Below are 16,844 nucleotides of genomic sequence, written 5' to 3'. Positions count from 1 at the left end.
GTGTGCACACACCGTCTCAAAAAAATCCCGAGTAACTAGCCTGCTGCATCTGCTCCTCCAACCAAGGACTGTCTGGATGCTCAGTGCTACTCATGCATCCTCTGCAAAGAAACAATACCCGGTCGGAGACGCTTCTCCTCCTCCCTGGCTACAGCCAAGTGAGCTGCAGACTCTTGGACGAAGAAGCGACTAAGCTCAGCCAGTCCAGAGGCCACTCTACGAGCAGGGGTGTCCTGCGTGTCCAAGCTCTCTGTCCAAAGTGCCTCCACTCGCTCTCTAAACACTAGATCTAACAAGATCCTCTCAGGGATGCGTAGCATCGCACCCCCTCTCCTTTGTCTGTCTGTCACGTGAGAATCACTGGCACATGGTCGGAAAAAGTAGTCCTTGCGAGGATGCAGACCTCCCCATGTCACAGATGTGGTCACTGGCATAGAAGCGATCTATCCGAGATAGATTCACTCCTCCTACTTTGCGGTCAGAGCGAGAGAAAGACAAGTTAGCAAGGGGGGCTCTGAGTGTCAAACATGTGCACCACAATCTGCCTGCAACCTGCTTCATCCGGCAGTGTCACACTAAACTTGACTAGAGGCCAAAGTGTCTATACCAGATCTGCCACCCCTAGGTCCCCTGTGTGGTGAGAGAACTCAATAGCCTAGACCTGGAGCCAGTCAGAACTGTGTGCAAGGTCCATTCCGAATGATCCCTTCCGCATAGCGGAAAGGAGAAACCTACCGCTGTATGCAGAGTCTCACTGCCTTAGGCTGCTAAAAAGAGGACGTGAGCTCAAAAGCAAGCTTCCTCCAAGTCGGGAGAAGAGTCACCAAGGAAGCGTGTGAAGCTGTAGTTGAAGAAGTCCCATCGTCTACGAATGTCAAAGCTGGTCAAACCCCGAGGGACTGCTGCAAAAGGAGAGGTCTAAACGAGAAGTGGCGTCCCCAGGTGGGGATGTCTGTCACGAGCCATGCGACTCGTAGCGAAAGCACTACCAAGGGATCGTCTCGTTGCGGAAGTGTGTCTTGTCCCCTGCATCTGAGGAGGATTGTGGGATGGGTCGAGAGATGAGGCTGAGGGCCCCACCAGGGAGAGAGGAGCAGTGGGAGGACGAGGAGGGGGTGGAGGAACAGAGGAGACAGAAGGTGGAAGGGGGGGAGGCGGAGGAGGTGGTGGAGTTGAGGTGGAGGGGGTCTCCTTAGGGGGCTCCTGCTGGAGGGGGTCAAAATGTTTTCCTGTCGGGATCAGATGCTGCTCAGCTACAAGAGGTCGGCCACCAGAGGGGTAGTGTGGTGAGTCCGTCCTTGTCGACGGCGGCCGGGTACCTACTGCCAACCATCAGCGGTCTGGTCGCTGGCCTCTATCGAGGTACCAACGTGTGTGTCTTGTGTACCTGTTTGCTGGGCATAACTGTCCCATATGCCTGCAAATGAAGCACTGGTTCGTGAGTCCCGAATACTCCACCCTCTAGCGTAACCATCTCCCACTCACCCTAGGTAGAAGGACCACCTTTGGGAGAGTATGGGTGTCACAAACCAGAACACGTTGAATGCACACCGACAGCCTTGGCTGCAACTGAAGTTGCCGTGCGCGGGGTCTCCAAGACTGTCCCGATCTCGGAACCAATCCTGGAAAGAAGCGGTAAGTACTCCCTCCGCGGGCCAGGGAAGCAGACCGAAATAGGCAAGTCTGCCTCCTGGACAAGAACATCCGATGCTGGATCGAAACCATGGCGCCACTATTGGAAATGAGCTTTGACCACTTGGATGGCAAACGGGCTCATCGAGATGACCTTGGCCGCCATCTCGGTAGTCTCAAACTCTATCTGATAGTATCCTCGTCCGAGAAGATGGATGTCAGTAATCTTTCCCACCTCTTCTAAAAGGTGGGCCTGCAGAAGGTTGCGTACCTCTCCACGACTGGGATGACTGCCGATAATCTTGCAGATAACGAAGGTGGCCTGATGACGCGCCACCTTTGTCTCTAAGCTCGTTTGCTCTGTCAAGCGAAAGAGCAAGTCGGATGGTGGGTTCCGCGGGGTCAGACAAGGGGGACTTCCGTCGAGTCCCTCCAAGGTGGAGCAGAGCCCTCTATTTGTGTCTGTTGCTGTGATAGCAACGAAAGAGGATCGAAGGCGTCGAAAGAAAGCGAAATAGGACGACAGGATAAAAAGAAGCCGTTGGGAAACACCGCGGGGTCGGGCAAGTCGGATGGTGGGTTCCGCGGGGTCGGGCAAGGGGGACTTCCGTCGAGTCCCTCTGAGGTGGAGTAGAGCCCTCTATTTATGTCTGCTGCTGTGATAGCAACGAAAGAGGATCGAAGGCGTCGAAGAGAGCAAAATGACACCACAGGCTAAAAAGAAGCCGCTGGGAAACACCACCAAGGGCGAACTCAAGAGAGCAACCCAGAGAGCAAATGGGAAGAGGGGGGTGGGTAGCGCAGCGTGGGAAGGAGATGGGCGAGGGCAGGCTACGGGCAGCGCAAGGGGGAGATAGGGCAACGCGAAAGGAAGAGGGGGGGGAGAGGAGGGGCGGGCTTGCAGGGGAGCTGGGGAAGGGGGGGGCGATGACGATGGCTATCACGTACGGTAGCAACAGCGAGCACGATTCAGGTCACGTTGGATTTCGAAAGTCTTATGTCTTTGTTGCATGGATGCTCGAAAAAAGCTTTGGGTCTTCGCTTCAAATAGTTAACGTCTTACAGGTCACGAAAACGTTCCCATAAAAAAGAAAGCCTTTGAGTACATTTGGGACTAAATTAAATTACTTGCTTCTCCCTTTTCTAGCTTAGTAGCTGTGTAGCGCAGATAGTATGTCGTGCTCTCTACAGTGGTGCTCCTCAGTGTAATGTGCGTGACAATCTCACTCAAAACAGACTGAAAACAGGAAACAATAGACAACAACTGAGCTCAAAGAGACACAAGAGCAACAATAGACCACAACAAATGACTCGACTATCTCAAAGAACTGATACAGACTCTGGCATAGCAGCACACTCAGCTCCAGCCCAGGACTCTCAGGTACAATGGGGTGTCGAGGCTCAGATGTGCAGGGATGGTGAATAAGTGCTCTGTGTATAGACTCACCCTAGACGAGTACGTGAAAGATAATACTAATGACCCAAAATGACTACTCATATGTACAACCATAAAGAGCCACCAACGGCTCATAAATGTCCAATCAGCTAAGTCTATCTCCAAACTGAGTGGTGGTGGTGACCTGGCCACGATGTCCACTAGACCACTGTCGATACCTTGCCACGTGTCACTCCCCAGCCCAGAGGGTCCATCCAGTGTGAACCAGACCAGTTGTAACCAACTGTCCAACTGTCTCTGTCTGTCCTGTGAAGTGACACTGTAGCCCGCCACAAGACTGGTCACCATCTCGGTGAGCCAAACATTGAAAAACTGCAAAAGGTAACCATATGTACAATGAAAGGAGTAGCAAGTAGTGCAGTCCTGTCATCCAACATAAAGTGTCGTCGCCATTGCTGCACGAGAAGTCTCGACGTCCGGGGGAGCCATCAAATCGATTGTGTAACGCTCCGGCTGCTGGACTATGTTCTGAACCAACTGGCTCCCTGTGGTTGGAGCAGCAGCCACCTGCTGCACAGCGGATGGAAGTACCTGCCCTGAAGTGTACTCACGACGCCTAGTGACACAACCATGGCGGTGTGCACCAGCAACACCGTCACAGCAAGGAACGCTTTGCACCTGTGGTACCTAACCTTGAGGCCCCTGCGAAGTATAGTATTGGAATGGGGGTTGTGTGTACGATCCCAAGAACTGCTGAGAGGGACCTGCTGCTGATGCTCCTGCACACCTTGCAGGTGTCTGGACCTGTGTCCCTGGCTGTGTGCACGATCCCAAGAAGTGTTGAGAGGGACCTGTTGCTCTTGCATACCCTGCAGGAGTCTGGACCTGTGTCCCTGGCCCAGTCCATCCGTATCCCACAGGAACCTGTGTAAACCTATTACCATACAAAAGCATCTCTTGAAATTCTGATAGCTGTGCTCTTAGGTCGTCATTGATCTTTGACTTAACCTTCAATGACTGTTGTAATGCGAAAATCGTAGCATCTTGATCTACGATGGCACTCTCGGCGACTCTCAGATAGCTGCATATGTGGCGGAGTGACGCTGGTGCATGGCAGCTAGCTGCTCTGTACCTAGTTCTATGGTGGCAATAGCAGCCCTTGAGTCCTGAAGTAACTTCTCAGAAAGCTGAAACAGAGAAGTAGAGTCTGGCATCCCTGAAGATATATCAGATGCATGGGATGCTGGAGGACGTGTAAGTGGCATAGCCGGTGAGCTAGGAGTCAGTACAACGGGTGTAGTAGGTACCTCTGACATGGTTGTTGTAGATGGAGAGTGAGATATGTTGACTGGAGTATGCATGAAGATGGAGAAGAAGGGAGAGGATCCTGTAAGGGCGAAGCGGCCATCCTGTCCTGAGGAGTGGAAGTAGACATTGGCGCTGGCACAGTAGAACGAGGGGTAGAAGTAGATGGTGTGACTGGGAAGATGCGTCACCCTAGTCTGCTGGCTCTAGGAGAGTAAAGACTGCATTGTATCCTTCTCCACTTTTGCTTTGATCTTCTTTTTCGTGGTAACTGTAGGGTCAGCCTGAATACTTACAGATTTTCTTTTCCCTTTCGAGGTTCCCTGTGGATCCTCATCCACTTCGTCGAGGCTAACATATATATTTATGACCCATGCCAAGAGAGGTGCTGCAAAACATTTGAAGCTTAACTGCACAGATTGCACTTGGGCCCGAAATCGTTTAGCCCTAGACTGTTAAGAGGTAAAGAGAATCTGGTGGAAACCACAGGGTATGGTGTGGATCAAACAGTAGAGGCCGTCGCAGTGGGAGAAGATAGTGGGAAGATCACCTTTTTCTTTATCTTCTTTGGCTTCTCTAGCGAGAAAGTAATACCTGAAGATTGCCAGAATCCGTTTGTTCCTTTCATAGTTTGGGTGATTCGAACTTAGCAGTTGTTGACATGCTTGAATTGTTGCATCCTTGGACAGCTCAGAAAAAGTGCGTGTAGCCGGCTTCACAGATGGAAAGCTAGTCATACCCATGGCATGGCCAAGCCTTGTAGCTGTCAACTTGTGGCCCCTTACCTTGGGAAAATCTTTTAACATTTGATGTATCATCTCCGCAGGAACAGTTGTAGGTAGATCGGCATCGGCCAATGCTGTGAGACCCAGAGTTTGCAGCTGAGCATTGGAAAAGACCTCGCTTAGAGATGGTCGAGGTTGCTGTAAATAAAAATCCAAAGAGAACGCGGTGTGATTTTTGGATGTTGCAGGCCTCTTGATTATATGACTCATGATTGGCTGTTTACCTTTCTTTTGAGCTGATTTTGTATGGTCCTCTTGATCACTCGAAGCATCTGACTCGAAGTGTGCTTCTAACTCAGACGGCGAGTCTGCTTTGTAGCTTTTATCACTGGGGTCGCTGGAAGTTATGTCATCCAAGCCGTGGCTACTGCTTGCTGACATCTCCTCACTCTCTGATTCTGCAGCCACAGCTTTCTTTTTTCTCAACAATTCTTTTTGCTTGCTACCACCTTCTGTCTGTTTCTTGCTACCTCCTGCCATAGTGAGTACAATTGGAAGAGTGTATCAGGCACGAGACCCTGACACTAGCAGGAGGTTGATGTAGAGAGCAGTAGATTCGATAGGTGCGGTTTTGATTTTTTGGGTAGGGTCGAGTGGGGTTAGCTTAGGGCGATCCCAGTAGGGGCGAGGCACAGAGTGATAGGAGGGCGAGGGTTCAGGCAAGTTAGGACGAGTCAAAGGAGACACAGGGCGAGGGGTGAGGTAAGGGTAGGGGTGAGGGGTGGATAGGTGCGAGAGGTGGGGGATTGGGTATGGGCGAGGGGGAGAGAGGGTAGGGCCGAGGGGGCGAGAGGGTAGGGGCAAGGGAGAGAGAGGGTAGGGGCGAGATAGAGAGAGGGTATGGGCGAGGGTATAGGGTAGGGGCGAGGGGGCTGGGTAGGGGCGAGGAAGAGAGGGTAGGGGCGAGGGGGTGAGAGGGTAGGGGCGAGGGGACTGGGTAGGTGCGAGGAAGAGAGGGTAGGGGCGAGAGGTGAAGGGGTGGGATTGGTTAAGGGCGAGGTAGAGAGAGGGTAGGAGCGAGGAGGAGAGGGTAGGGGCGAGAGGTGAGGGGTGGATAGTGCAAGCGAATTGGGCAGGGGAAGGGGCGAATAGGGAGAGGGCAGAGGGGGGCGAATAGGGAGAGGAGCTAATTTGAAAGAAAGGGGAGGGGGACGAATTGGGAGGAGAGGGGGTACTAATTTGGAGGGGCAATAGGAAGAGAAGGGGGCGAGTTGGGGAGAGGGGAGGGGAGGGTTGATAAAAATTGGGATAAAGGGAAGAAAGCTGGGAGAATTGGGAAGAGGGGCTTTCTATACAACATTTGCTGGTCTATTTGTTGGATGATACATGGGAGGTGGATTGCAGTCACAGGACGACTTTGACTTTGAACTGCCTTTGCAGCATCATCTGTGCTCTCAAAATTCACAAAACCGAAGCACTCTGATTTGCCATCGGCATCCCTCATACTAACCGCACTGCTAATGGGACCAAAGGTTTCAAAGACGCTCCTAAATTCTTATCTGACATAGACTCTGCAATATTCTTCACATAGACATTATTGAATTTTGAGCCTCGTCAAGTCATTGATTACATATCATTCACTTTCTCAATCGCCATCTGGGCAGATTCCACTTGTTCAAACTGAACAAAACCACGACCCTTGGAGACTCCAAACTAGAAGCTTAACTGGAAAGACCTTAGTACTTAATGTCAAATAACACCGAGGATAGAAACAATTAGAGAAAGAGTGTTTGGACTGAAGAAGTTCAAGACAATACCCAATTACCGAGACTGAGTGGAGAAAAGATACCTTAGGAGGAAAGGCGGAAACTTCTACAGACAGCAGAAATTGAGACAGTAACAGAACACCCGTTCTGGTGAAAAGATAGTGGGGAGGAGAGAGATGGGATATAGAACCTACAGATGGCGGAATAGTTGCAGACCGTTTACTCATAGGAGTAATAGCACTTGATTCTGGAGCCATTTACCAGAGGCAATGGAACACCGTCCAAAGTTACTAACTGGATTGCTCCTTGTGGAAAAATTTCATGTACCCTGAATGGCCCTTGCCAGGCTGGAACCAGCTTCTTAGCTTTCTTTAGATACTTAGCTTGATAGAGTAGCACCAGGAAACCTTGCGTTATTTTCGGCCTTCGGAGATGGCGATCATGCCATGCTTTGCGACAAAGCTGCTCTGCTTCCAGAGCCAGAGAAGCCAAACTTCGGCTTTCATCCAAAAGGTCAAGACGAGAGACAGATGCTAATCCCAAATCTCCATTGGCACGCAGACTACCCACTCGCGGAGATCCCGAGTTGAATTCGATGGGCGCTATCGCTTCCAAACTGAAAGCTAACTGAAATGGGGTATGATTGGTTGTGGCTTTGAAAGAAGTTCGATATGCCCAAAGGGTGCCGTGGATAGCCTGAGCCCAAGTAGAAGGATGAAGATGACATGCTTTCCGCAGAAGTGCTATCAGAACCTTATTAGTACTCTCAGCTTGCCCGTTTGCTCTAGGGTAATAGGAACAAGATTTGCGGTGAAAAATCTTGTAGTTGGCAAGCAAGGTTGAAATTGTTTCATTCACAAAGTGACTACCCCTATCACTGGTGATTTCCAAGGGACACCCAAACCTGCACAAAATATTTTCGTAGAGAAACTTGGCTACAGTAGTGCCAGTGCAATCCCTTGTTGCCAATACCTCTGCCCACTTTGTTGCGTAATCTGTAGCCACTAGTAGATACTTCCGATTGCCTGGTTGGGTGGAGGGAGTAATTGGACCCACAAAGTCAATGCCCCATCTCTCAAAGGGCTGCCATGCCATAGAGACCTGCAGAGGACGGTTTGACTGCTTGCTTGGTTTAGGACCACAGCGCTGACACACATCACATACTTTTACATAGGCAATAGCATCTCGAAAAATATAGGGCCACCATAAGCCACACTGGAGAATCTTCTGAGCAGTAATATGACCAGGGTAATGGCCACCAGTGGGACCACTGTGGGCATCCTCCAAAATATACTCCACTTCATGAGGGGAGACACACCGCCTCAGAACACCATCCTGGCCTGACTTGTATAGCTCGCCCCCAATTAGAGTGAATGACCTAGACTTTAACAACAATCATCTCTTCTGCAGTGGAGAAGCGTTCTCTGGGTACACGCCAGTAGAAAGCAGATGCAAAACATCCCCGTACCATTCCGGAGTGGTATCCACCTTAAAGAGACTGCTATCTAGGAAGTCATCAGCAACCCCCGTTGCTTCTTCACCCGTGTGAATGCGAGAGAGGTGGTCGGCAAGGACATGATGTTTGTCGGGCCTGAGTACCACTTCGAAATAAGAGTAGCCATCGCCATACTCGACCTGCAACTTGCGGCTTGTTGAGCAGATAGCGCAGGGCATGGTGATTAGTAATAACTGTGAAGTGGACCCCTAATAAATAATGCCGAAATTTTTGGAGAGCATACACAATAGCCAAACCCTCCCTTTCTGTGGTGCTATAGTTGCGCTCTGCCTTGGTGAGTAGACGACTTGCATAGTGAACAGGGCGATCCAGGTTGTACTCCTTACTAGGCTGAGTCAGCACAGCCCCCACAGCCAGTTGACTAGCATCAATATGCACATGAAAAGGGAGAGACCAATTTGGAGCCACTAGGATAGGCGCTTCAGTGAGGCGTTTTTTGAGATATGCAAAAGCTTCAGCCTTTCCATTCGACCATTGAAAGGGAATAGTAGCACTGGTTAGGCGGGTTAGGGGTTGAGCCACCTGTGCATACATGCGTATAAACCGGCGATGATAGCCTGTATGGCCTACAAAGCTCTGCACCCCTTTTGGGCTGATGGGAGGTGGTAACTTTAAGATTGCCACGATTTTCTCTGCATCAGGCGCTAAGCCTTTAGCAGACACCACATGGCCTAGAAGGGTGCCCTCAGTGACCAAAAAATGACATTTGTTACGATTTAGCTTTAGGCGTGCCTCTCTGCATCTGAGGAAGACAGCAGAGAGCTGAGCGAGGTGTTCCTCTAGATTTTCCACTGGGTTTGAACATTGAGCACCTGAGAAGGTCGAAAAATCGTCCATGAAGATGCGAAGATGATCCGTAAGAAGAGGACAAAAGATGAGATATACCGCCCGATTGAAAGAAGGTGGAGCGTTTTTCAACCCAAAAGACATTCTAGTGTAGAAAAAAATACCCCAGGGAGTCACAAAGGCCGTTTTCAGCTGATCACCTGGATGGATGTCCAACTGATTGTATCCACTAAACCCATCCATGAAACTGTACAAAACATGCCCTGCTACATCTTTGAGCACACGCTCAGTGAAAGGTGTGAGGAAACCATCTGGGTTAGTTACCTTATTCAGCACGCGGTAATCTACGTACACACGAATTTTATTGGACTGCTTCTTAGGCGCTATCACCATGGGTGATAACCACTCAGAGTGCTCCACTGGTACAATGATCCCTACCTCTTGCATTTTTTCGAGCTCTGACTTGACAGCCTTTGCATACTTTGGGTTGAGCTTATAAGCTCGGCCTCTGACAAGCTTAGCCCCTTCAACCAGAGGGATAGTGTGGAGACCCAATTCTGGTGGGATCCCTTGCAAATCCTTGTAGGACCAAGCAAAGACATCCTTAAAAGAGTGAATAAAAGAAACTACTTGATCAAGTAATGCGGGATGCTCCCATAACCAAGCTGCTAAGAGGACGTGCTGAGGGTTGTCAGGGTCGCCAGGTTGACTTTTTTGACAAGGTCAGGAGGTGTAACTGTGGAGGGTACTTCAAAAGTTGAGAACTGAGCAGCCTCTTGGAGCTTCAAGACTTCATGTGTTGTTTGATCGATTGGAAACTCTGCGTACTCTTCTTGTAACCATCCTGGTGGAAGCTCCTCAAAGGGTAAATCTTCAGACACAGACATAACTGAGTGATTTTGAGGGGGCGGGGCGTCCGACCTGGGAGATGTTAGAGGGAGGGGGGAATCATTGGCGAGTTCATACAGAGGAGATTTTTTCCTCCTTCGGTGATGTGTTATAGGTTCCCTGAGGCTGAGGGCTTCCATAGGAGGATCATCTGAATCATGAGAATTTGGGGTTGACCCACTTACTTCTTCGACTGGTCCAGTGTTTGCTGTAGGACTACTGTCTGCTGTAGGACTTGGGACATTTGTGTCCGCCCGAGGAGTTGGGAGAGAGAGTGTTACCGGCACAGGTGAGTTTCGAATAGAGACCACATAGCATGGCATCGAGGCGGTAGCTTCCAACCACTGCAGCAGATCTTCGTCAGACCCGTCAGGTGGGATGGGCTGCTTAGGGTCGGGGTTGGACTGTACTGACAATGAGCTGTGATGAACCACTCGATCCATACCTCCTTTGAGCCGAATTGGTTGCATGGGGGAGCCAGGAGTATGTATCCACATGGCGTCGTTTCCCCAATCATGAAGTGCCTTAGTATGTCGCAACCATGGTCTACCAATCAGCAAAGGAAATCCTCCCTCCACCTGAGGAAGACTGACCACCACAAAATCCAAGCTAAATGTGAAGTCTTGTACCATCAGAGGCACCTTCTCTACTATGCCCACAGGGTAGACTGTCCTCTGGTCTGCCAATGTAACAATGAATGGAGCAGGGCGGATAGGCTGCAGTTAAGGCCAACATAGTAAATTCTGGCATCAGATTGATCCCAGATCCACCATCCACTATGACGCCTGAGAATTGATGCCCAAGAATAGACACAGTGAGACGAGGACTTTTGTAGTCGGTGAGGGGAGCAGCTGGATATGAAATCATGTACGACTCCATGGCCTGCACAGGTAGGTGCCCGCCACTAGGCCCTGCACCAGGGTACAGAGACTGGATGATGGAAAGGGTGTCACTTCTAAAATTTGCATCAAGTCGAAGCATGTCGTACAGTGACACTTGCTGAAAAGTGTTTTTCAAGATAGACTATGTTGTGGGCTTGTTTCCTTTGATTAGATCTTGCTCTGGTATCTTAAGCTTCTGCAAGTCCTCTACCTCTTCCATGAAAGCATCATCAATATCTGATAGAAGCGAGGTAGGTTGGCTCTTGACACTACCTGCTGGTTTGTCAGCTACTAAAGGAGTTTGACTCATTTGTGTGACAGGAATTGGAAAGATTGGACCGCCAGGGAGGCTGAGGCCAAGAGCAGCTCTCTGTGCCCGTGTGAGCACCCCCACCGGCTCTTCCACTTGCTTCAACCCATCTCTAGAGGCAACTACAAGAGTGGAAGGCGGGGCTTGTGGACTGGAGCTTACTGTGATGAGGTTAAGCTTTGGGAATGTAAACTCCTGCTGGTTCTGGCTTGTGCTTGCAGATGTGGACGCTCGTTGTTTTGGAAAATCCTTACTATAGTGATCCTTAGCTTCAGGGCTTGCTGCATGGGACCGGATGGTGACGTGTAGAAGCTTTGGGGAACTGAAGGAGTACTAGCATGATAAAAGCTGGGGGATGTAAAGTTGTTGTGCATACCTTGCATAGGAGGTGTTGTCAGCAGAGGTGGCATCGGGTTCTGATGGCTATATGGTGACTCCATGTTTGATGCAGGTGCTAGCCCTTGTTGGAGAGAAGGACCTCGACTTTGTTGTATCTGCCGTAATCCCTTGATATAGTAGCAATCCTTGTCTACATGCCCAGACTTCTCGCAGAAGTGGCAATAAGCCCGAAGGGGACAGTCCTGTGGAGGATGTCCTGGAGAGCGACACAAGCTGCACCATACCATAGCCTTAGTCTCCTGTTGAGACCGAAGCTCTTCTAGCTCTCTCTTGATTTGATCCAAAGCCTCAAGATGTGGGGGTTTCTCCTGGCGAAGAGAGATATTTTTCTCCTATTGAAGAGCGCGTTATAGTTTTAGGGCTTCAAGTTCTCTACGTAAAGAAGTCAATGGATCAGTAGGACTTTCCGAAAACACAGAGGGAGTCTCTATGTGAGGGGAGTTGTTGAACAGCTTCCTAGCCCCCTCTATCCTAGTAGCAGCTGCGATGAACTCCTCCAAAGTGGCGTCGGGTCGGAGACTCTCTCGGAGTTTTTGCTGAGAAGTTTTGGGAAGCGCCTTCTCCACCCACTTCTTAACCATGAATTCACCGGGTTGCTGGGGAATCTTGGCAACCAGAGACTTGGTCTTAGTCATAAGCTCTGCAAAAGTCTCCTCTGGCTGGAGCACCATGTTGGCCAACTCATCCAACACCTTCTCCTTGTAGTCACTGGGCCTGAAAGCTGCACAGAACTGTTGCCTTAAGGCTGCCCAGGTTGCAAAATGGTTCTCTGCAAACTGGCTGTACCATTTGTCTACTAAGCCATCCAAGGTGGATGGAAAGAGTACCAAATAAGCATCTTCCATGTTAAGCCCTCGACCCCTACAGAGAGATACAAACCTCCTAGCATGGTCGTCAGCATCTTCTGAAGAGAGTCCTTTGAAGGTAGGGAACTTGATGTTTACCTTGGCCAAAACACTAGCCAATGCCTCCATGGCCCCTTGCTGAGCCCGTTGCTCAATAGCCTGCTGTAGTAGAATAGGGGAGAGATTTACTAGAGAAGGTGATCTCGAAGATGTGGAACCGGATGGAGGAATGGGTGATGTCGTATGTGGAGGTATGGGTGATGAGGTTGATGGACTTCTACTAGGTACCAAGGGTCGTCTTCTATTGTAGTACTTCAGAGGGCTCAGTAGTGCGCTTTGATGCTCGACTGACCACCTTGTATGTGTCATGCAGTGACCACCAATCCAACCGAGTTTTGGGCAAGAAAACCTGTACTGGTTGAAGACAGATCTAGACTCTACTAGACCCAGGCTGGACCAGGGACGAGGAGGGACTAGACCAAGGACGAGGACTGATTGGACCAGGCTAGAGAGACCAGACCAATTGGACCAGGGCGAGATAGGACCAGGGCGAAAGAGGACCAGACCAAATGGACCAGGGCGAGAGAGGACCAGACCACTACACAGTGCCAGGCAAAGTAGGCGAAGCTAGATAAACCCAACTAGCTTTAAGATTGCACCTCACAAAGAGTGAGACTTCAGTTGAGGTCCCACCGTGATCGCCAAAATGAGAGCACCTGTAGCACAGATAGTATGTCGTGCTCTCTACAGTGGGTGCTCCTCAGTGCAATGTGCGTGACAATCTCACTCAAAACAGACTAAAAACAGGAAACAATAAACAACAACTGAGCTCAAAGAGACACAACAGCAACAGTAGACCACGACAAATGACTCGACTATCTCAAAGAACTAATACAGACTCTGGCGTGGCAGCACACTCAGCTCCAGCCCAGGACTCTCATGTACAATGGGGTGTCGAGGCTCAGATGTGTAGGGATGGTGAATAAGTGCTCTGTGTATAGACTCACCCTAGACAACTACGTGAAAGATAATACTAATGACCCAAAAAGACTACTCATATGTACAACCATAAAGAGCCACCAACGGCTCATAAATGTCGAGTCAGCTAAGTCTATCTCCAAACTGAGTGGTGGTGGTGACCTGGCCACGATGTCCACTAGACCACCGTCGGTACCCTGCCACGTGTCACCCCAGCCCAGAGGGTCCGTCCAGTGTGAACCAGACCAACTGTCCAACTGTCTCTGTTTGTCCTGTGAAGTGACATTGTAGCCCTGCTACAAGCTGTTAACTGATCGGCCGTAGGTTTCAATCATACTTGCCTTGGCATAGAGGAAGCTTTAAAAGACCCTTTTTTTACTTTTAAATGAAGATGACTCTCAAAAACTTGTCTTAAAGTCATGCTGAAGAAGTTTCAAGAAGTTTTCATATCAGATGTGGTGGTTATAAACTAATTATTAGAATGTTGTCATGAGCCACTTTTACGGCCAGTTACAAGACTAGTGCTAAATTAGAGTTGGTGCTCCATCCCCTCATCCCTCACACACACACACAACCCCATGTGAGTCTATTTGAATTTGTAGCAGGTTTATTTTTAGCACTTTTGTCCTCGTTTCATATACATAGATAACACACATGTACACCGTTCCATCTCATAGGCGACTAGAAGATGTTAATACCAGCAGACAGTAGGATATGTCAGTTATGCCATGCAGAGCCAGAGACAGAGTTTCACTACATATGTCACTGCACAGTCTACTATGAGATACGGGGACACTTTCATTGTCTATTCAGAGATGGTTTTGACTCGCTAGATAGAGTCATGAGATATCAGGATCAAAGATGTCTCGGATTATTTCTACTTGAGATACAGAGACATAGAGACGCTCTATTGAGAGGGCAAAGACACGCATCTCAGATTTCTTCAGTCTCAGTACCACAGAGGCAGAGGGGACACCACCATCACAGAGCTCGGCTCCCACCCATACACACACCAGCGGTACTCTCATTGACTGAGCTATAGAGTTGGGGAGATCGAGACGACCGCGATTGAGGAGGGGAGCCACGCAGCACCGGCGGAGATTGCGGCAGAGGATCCACAGGATCCTAGCACGACACCCAGAGTGTCCATCAGGATAGGCTTCATGCTACTGCTATATCATATCATGGTGACACTTATCCCCACTTTGTACCTTTGTGGCATGATACCATTGCTCAGTCTACCAGACACCCATAGGAGTCGGTAGCACTCCTATCTCAGTTTGTTGCTTGTACCCAGACTTGGTACTAGACTCATCATTGTAATCAGTTGGTCTCATAGGTCATTTTGGCCGTTAATATATCATTTCATTTCATCATCTCTCTCTCTCTCTCTCTCTCTCTCTCTCTCTCTCTCTCTCTCTCTCTCTCTCTCTCTCTCTCTCTCTCTCTCTCTCTCTCTCTCTCTCTCTCTCTCTCTCTCTGTGCTCTGATGAAGTGGGTGTAGAACTGCTGCGCGTGGGGATGGAATGCTGCGCGTGATGGGATGCTGCTGCTGCGTGAGGGTTCTTGCTGCTGCTGCCGCCTGGCCTGCTGACCTACTGGCGCGTGAAGCAACCCCCCCTGCGTCGCCACAGTCTGCCCCCGCCGCCCTCTAGCCTGCGCTGTTGCGCGCTGCCTGTGTGGCCGCTGCGCGCTGACAGCCTCGTGCAGGGCACAGGAACGCACAGAGCGCTGGGCTCTTGGACAGAGCGCAGGAGCTTCTCTCCACTCTCTCACAGCAGTCCCGCGCAGTCCTACGCGTAGCACTTCCAGATGATCTACGCGTAGCAAGTCAAGCAGTCCTTCTACGCGTAGGAAGCCTACGTTCAAGTTTAATTTTACTTTAAGCCTTAAGGTAAACTTTAAGTTTAAAGAGAATTTAAGCCTTAAGACCATTCTCTTTACGTTCAAGTTTAAAGAGATTCTAAGCCTTTAAGCCTTAAGGTAAACTGGTTAAGTTTGCCATATTCTCAGCCCCTCACCCTAGTACCCTAGCACCCTACCCCACATTTGTGGCCCGGGTTCGATGGATCCATCTACCGAAGGGGAAGGGCCGGGTGTAGATAGCTACACCACCCCAAAAAAAACGACGGCCACTTTCAAACGGAGAAACAGAGATACTGTACTATCACCAGGATCATTGCGAGTTGGGAAAACCTCCAAGATACATGATGAGCTACTGATGGAGAAGGTCCAGGTGATGCTCAAATCAGAGCTAAACTATATAGAGGGATGACATCAGGAAGGAAATGCACGCGAACGCTGAGAGCTACAGGAACTCCATGTATGGAGACATGATGAGAGAACTAAGGAGAGAGATCCGGGGGGTACAGAATGAGGAAATTCAGACCGTGAAAACAGAATTACGAAACCTAATCAAGGCCGAAGTAAATGTAACAAAATGCATTATGCAAAAGAAACTCGATGAGGCAGTAGCAAGTTTTGAAGCATGGAGAACAAATATGGAAAAGCACATGGGGGAAAAAGATGCAATAATCGAGGAGCTAAAAGGAGAACTTGCGGCTTGCAAATCTGCAACGAAGGAGAAGGGAGACGACCAATCTTCGGTGCTGAAGGAGCTCGAGGACATGAAGGATCAGATGAAAGCTCTACGGGAAGGAGATGAACAAAAATCGAAAACGGCATCTTCATGGGCGGAACGTCTTGTTAAGACACAAGAAAAGGTTGATGAAGCAGAGAAATGGATTGAGGATGCGAAGAAAGGGAAGGCCCAGATTCCTAAGACCACACCTACCTCCACCATTATTAATATGACCATTGAGGAAGAGTAGAAAAGGAAGAATCGGGCTCTGCATGTGCGGGTCACAAGAGTCAAAGACAAAGAGAATGTAGATGAAGAAGTGAGGGAACTGCTACAACGCATGGGCATCACAGAGCCTACTCACACAAGTGCATGGAGAGTGGGCAAGAAAGGAATCGACGAGAAGGGAAACGTAAAGGATAGGGCACTTATTCTCCGCTTCCGGAATACAGAAATAAGGAAAGAATTTCTAAAGAAGAGGCCAACTCTTAAGAAAACCCGTATTTTCCTGGGAGATGACCTTACATTGGCACAAGTGGCACACATGCAAGAGTTGATGCCAGAGATCAGGGCAGCAAGAGAAAAGGGGAAAATCGCCTTTTATAGAGGAGGGAAAGTAGTGGTTCTAGAAAAGCCGTCATCATGACGGTGCGAGACCTATGGGGCGACGCTCCGGATAGCGGCGTGGAATTGTAATGGATCATATAGGCTAGATGTAGGTGCCTTTGAAGACAGCTTTAGGGACAGAGACATAGTTTTCTACTCAGAGACACACCAGATACCAGGACAGCTTATGCCACATGTGAAGGGGTATTTATGGGAAACAGCTGGTCGAC

The 16,844-nt window shown here is 49.5% G+C and overlaps 1 protein-coding gene across 1 annotated transcript in view; it reads left to right on the top strand.

The window, feature by feature from the left end:
* The window catches only part of LOC147445404 (uncharacterized), a 71,414-nt gene that overhangs the window by 27,917 nt on the left and 26,653 nt on the right, over window positions 1-16,844 (top strand). The window lies entirely within an intron of this gene.

Source organism: Adiantum capillus-veneris, chromosome 12 (genome assembly GCF_014529385.1).
Source record: "Adiantum capillus-veneris isolate H3 chromosome 12, ASM1452938v2, whole genome shotgun sequence".
Taxonomy (NCBI): Eukaryota; Viridiplantae; Streptophyta; class Polypodiopsida; order Polypodiales; family Pteridaceae; genus Adiantum; species Adiantum capillus-veneris.
The sequence above is the reverse complement of the archived record's forward strand: the minus strand, read 5'-3'. Positions and strand labels throughout refer to the sequence as shown.